Here is a 5,265-nt window from a genome sequence, read left to right as displayed (position 1 = left end):
GCTTCTAACATCTAATCATGATTCCTTTCCTTTGTTGCTTTCCTTCACTGAAGTGGGGACAGTACATGAGAGATTCAAATTTATCCTGACCTTTACTTTTTTGTTTTCATCACTTTTCTTGCCTTCGTTTTACCAACATGAGTCCATAGAGTACCGCAATTTTGAGCAGATCAATTTGCTATTGTATAAAATTATTGAGGGTATATATTCTCAATATTTGGTACAAGAGAACATTGAAAAAAGTCTCACATGCACTATCCATGTGCACACACACACACACACACACACACACACATATATATATATATATATGTGTGTGTGTGTGTGTGTATATATATATGTATATATGTATATGTGTGTGTGTGTGTGTGTGTGTGTGTGTGTGTGTGTGTGTGTTGTTCTTTCTTTGTCAAAGGAAGGACTCGATCCAGTTTCAAACATTATTTCCATGAAGCAAACTTGGACTTGTTCTGGTATAACAAGATCAAAATTACAATTTGCTAATCATGATATCATTATCATTTATCAATCATCAGAAAGTTCAACATTCAACAAGAAATATATCTAGTTTTGAGTTCACAAAATCACACTTCATACATATAGTCATACTTCATAATTCATACATTAATACATATTACTTCTATTGTCAGAGTTGCGTTACACTTCCACTTCCACCAATATCTTGATTTTCTTGAATGCTTTCAATGATATCATCATCATCGAACACCTCAGAAGGAATAACAGGATCACAAAAATCCATGTTAGCAGTACATAAATTGTGTTCTCCATCGAAATCAAATTCATCTGGATTTACATCCCAATATTGAGATGATCGACAACTGCATTTTATTAACGATAAAGTTAAACAATAAAAATATTAGAAATCTAACACAACAAAAGAAATTGAGCAAAGCAAAACAATATAATAAAGAAATACCTGTATTCTTTTTCTTTTCTTGAAAGAAGACGCAAATTAGAATGCACATAAACCAAGTCCTCTACACATTGGCTAGTGAGTTTGTTCCTTTTAATGTTGTGTACATGACTATATATGCTCCAATTTCTTTCAGAACATGATGATGTACAGGTTGTGATAGTAACCTCAAAGCAAGTTTATGAAGCACGGGCATTTCTGATCCATAAGATGCCCACCAATCAAAAGGACTCATCTCATCATCTTCTCTTGTTGCTGTTGCGCCTTCTGAACTAAATTTTCCTAAAAAAAACTTGTTATATTCTAAAATTGCTTGTTTTCTGGTATAAGAATCTGTAAAAAGTCTGTCCATACATGACATTCTTTGAGCGTTTAACTCATTATGTAGATTTGAAGTGACACGTCTATGAGCTCCTTCAATCCAATTTTTAGTGTAATATTTGGGATTTAAAGAATGTGCCATGCAATGCAAGGGAGTATTGCTTTTGTCTCATCTTTCAACTAATATTGTACTTGGGCGATCAAAGAACCCTGAATTATCAAGTACAATGTCTTTCTGTTTTTTCTTGAAAACTATATGCTGAATTTGTTCAATCATATCTTCCCACATTGCGTAAACTTTATGAAGCATAGGTTCATCTTTATCAACAACTCTCAACATGCACCAAATTGGCTCTGTGAAATCCAAAAAATATGCAATTTTATGCCATCATTTATCTCCAACAATAAGGTTTTTAATACTTTGAGTTTTAGCCTCATCTTCCACCCGATAAAAGCTCCACTCTCCACTAAACACCATCTGAATAAGTGCATCTCGCACTCTTTGAATTCTTTTCAACATGACAATTATTGAAGCAAACCGTGTCTCTGCAACCTTTAACAATCTCAAATCAAAATAACTACTAAAAAGAGACAATGCATGTTGGTGATTAACAATGAAATTTCTAATATTTCTTGCATCTTTTTCAATCTCTTGAATCCATAAGAATAGTTCATGTCCCTTAGGATCTACATCTTCACTTGGAGGATTGCATATGTCCTTTAGTGCTAACTTCAAAGTGTGTGCAACACATGGAGTCCAAAAAATATGTGAAAAATCATACCGCAAACTAAGTCCAACACTTTTGCATACAGCAGCATTGTCAATGAGCTGCACCACTTTATCAAGACCAACCTTCTTGATGGCTTCTACAAATAATTGCTTCAAATATCCAACATCTTTATATTCTCCAGATGCATCAACTGCCTTCAAAAATGTTGGTTCATCACGTGCAATGGCAATGAAATTAATTAGTGGACGTCTTTGAATATTTGTCCACCCATCATAAACAATTGATACCCCAGTCATGTTCCATGTAAACTTTTTTATTTCTAAACTTTGCTCAACCTCGCTTTTTTCATTTTGAATAAGTGATGTACGTAACCTTTCTGAACAGGGAGGTATATATCCTGATAATTTGCTATTTGCAAGCACAGTACAAGCCTTCTTCCAATATGGATTTCTAGCTACATTGAAAGGAATGCAGCTAGAATAGAAAAACTTAGCAATCACTTTATCTATTTCTGCCCTCCCGCAAGAATCAAAACATGTCTCTATAGTCTTTCTTTTCTTATCAGAACTCTTAAGATTTATCACAATAATACTTGTTTTCTTCTTGTTGTGTCTTTCATCGATCTTGCAACCTCTTGAACTCTCGAACTTTTTCTGTAGAAATTTGTTTACATCCTCGATTTCAATGACCTGGCAACTTGAACAAATGTGCCTTAATTCTTGTGTAAGATCCTACAAATGTATTTTCACAATGTTTGCGTACAAAATGCACATTTCCACCACCACTGCCTACATCTTTAGTGACCGCTTTCATTTCTTTCCATAGTGGTTGTTCTTCAGATAAATATGTTTTACCAGTTACTATAGAAGACTTCGAAACATTACCTTCATCCACATTCACACTAGATGAAGATCCTATTACAGGAGAATCTGAAACAACTTCTTTTCTTTTCTTCTGTTTGCCATCTTTTATGGTTTATCACTTTATATAGTGTTGACAAGCTTTTGCACTATAAAAAATAAGAAAAGAAACCAATAGTTACCGTCTCTAGCATAAGATAAAGAATGTAATGTGGCATTTAAGAAAGAACTGCAACCTATTAAGGTGAACACGTATAAAAAAAATGCTACTGGTTCAACTGAATTGTAATGCAAGAGTTTACAACGTCCTTTGTATAAAAAAAACCAAAAACTGTGAAAGCATTTATCAAATAAGGCATGTCTAGGCATCTCTTTTTTAGTATCTTCAGTACATTGAGTCTTTATTGTGTTTAAGTTTAACTGTCCATGTTAACAAGAGTTTCCATATTATGGCTCAGTTCATAAACAAGAAACCTTTAGTCTCAGTCTTCCTCGGTATGAGCTTTTTAAGATTCTCAAACAATTTCTAGTGGAAAGGTAACAGGACGGACCACCTGCTTTTGCCACATGTAAGGTGACTTACCATGTTACTTCCTGATCTTGCAGTACTAAGACCTAAAACTCAGAATGGCCTGCTCAAGTTTTCTTTTGAGCAAGAGGATAAGCAAATAAAACTTACAGAAACAAAGGTGAAAATTTCACTTATGGGATGGAATGTGAAGTAGATCAGTCATGGTTTAGGGGTGAGATAATTTGAACACCAAGCATAACCACTGCTGCTTGATTTGAGCTTGGTGCGATCCTAAAATATCTCAAGAATACGAGTCTTGTAAAGCTGCTTTGCAAAATCTTAAATATCATACAGAAACAAATTTTAAAGGCAAAACTAGATCAGCAGACCAGACAGGCATGCAAGCTGTTGGAGCTCAAAAGATGATAATCCACATCATGAAAATAATAATTCTGTACTTTCTTTTCCAAAGAAAATACTAAACCTTAAATTTAATGAAACAAAGCCCGCCTTTGCAGAACTGAAGCACATACCAGCATATAAGATGCACGTAAAGAGAGAGAACCTTGCTACAATGAAACTGAGCTTAAACGTAAAATGGATTACTCAAAGAAAATTTATGCACTAGAAGGAGTGGTCCACCAAATTGTTCATCAACAAGATAAATCAAACATGATAAACCAAATAAACACCAAAAGGACATGTAAATGGTTTATACAGTAGCGACAGTTGGGAAGAGAAAACGTAATTGTCTTAACAAATCAGAAACTGAATGTAAGAAATGATACATAAGCATATCGATAACAAGATTATCAATGAACTACATGATAATGGAACATTATATGGCAACCAACCTAGACGAGGTATCAACGATCGTCAGAGGCACTTTATCAGGACAGTAATCTGCAGGCAACCGAGTGGGTCGAGTTCCACGCACAAGGAAATCTTTCTGTTATGAAAGGATTGGAAAGACAAATGGCTGTAACAATAAACCAAGTGAAAACAAGGGCATTGAAAGTTGAAAGAGGGTTGAGGAAGAAGATGAAAGGGGGAAACAGTGGAGGGAGACATACAGCTAGAAAAAACATACTACCTGAACTAATTTGATGCAGCCGGAAGAGACGATCGCAGCCAACACCGGTCGCCGGACAGGGAGGAAGCTACCGTCGGTGGAAGGGATCGCAGCAGAGAGAGAGATCAGAGAAGGCTGAAGGCGTTAGCAGCAAAGGGGAAAAACGAAAAAGTCTGCCCGCGATGGTTTTTCATTACAATTCAAACAAAAAAAACCCTAAAAAAAGGACAGACTCGTTTTTTACCGCACCCGACTAGCGTTTGACGAGAGTCGGGTGCGAGTCAATAATTGACTTTTTAAGTCAGGTGCATCTGACCACACGCGACTGGCACAGTTTTGGGTGTGCACCAGGGTTGCACCCGCACCAGCACCGGCATCGCGTCGACGCGGGTGCAATTTCATTTTTCATGCACCTGGTATCATAGCCTCCAACTCATTTTGATGGTTGGCCACATGCCCTGCTGTCTACAACTCTCAAGCTTACAAGAACATGTGAACAAACAAATTCTCTTCCTCTCTCTCTCTCTTTCTATCTCTCAATATATATATATATATATATATATATATATATATATATATATATATATATATATATCAATAAAAAATGCAAATATATGATATAGCCAAGAACCGCCCATTGCTGACGTATGCTAAGGCCACATCAGAGCGAGGGAATGACATCAAAATTTTTATGTCCTGGTTGAGTAGTACTTCTCCCCAAGGTAAAATTTAAAGAAAATAAATACAAAAGATTAAAAAGGTTTTTATATGCTAGTGTTATGGTATGGAGCCAATCATATTTGTATGACAATAATTTTCAAAATCTCATTTAACAG

At 35.6% G+C, this 5,265-nt stretch overlaps 1 long non-coding RNA gene across 1 annotated transcript; it reads right to left on the bottom strand.

Moving 5' to 3' along the window:
* Positions 1 to 490: 490 nt before the first annotated feature.
* On the bottom strand, positions 491 to 4,634 carry LOC116254810 (uncharacterized). Its single transcript, XR_004172759.2, has 3 exons — positions 4,451 to 4,634; positions 4,212 to 4,336; positions 491 to 839 (listed from the first exon to the last, which is right to left on the bottom strand). It is a non-coding gene; the product is annotated as an uncharacterized LOC116254810 (long non-coding RNA).
* Between the last annotated feature and the right edge of the window lie 631 nt (positions 4,635 to 5,265).

Source organism: Nymphaea colorata, chromosome 5 (assembly GCF_008831285.2).
Source record: "Nymphaea colorata isolate Beijing-Zhang1983 chromosome 5, ASM883128v2, whole genome shotgun sequence".
In the NCBI taxonomy this organism is placed as follows: Eukaryota; Viridiplantae; Streptophyta; class Magnoliopsida; order Nymphaeales; family Nymphaeaceae; genus Nymphaea; species Nymphaea colorata.
This window is presented reverse-complemented; position numbering and strand designations above follow the sequence as displayed.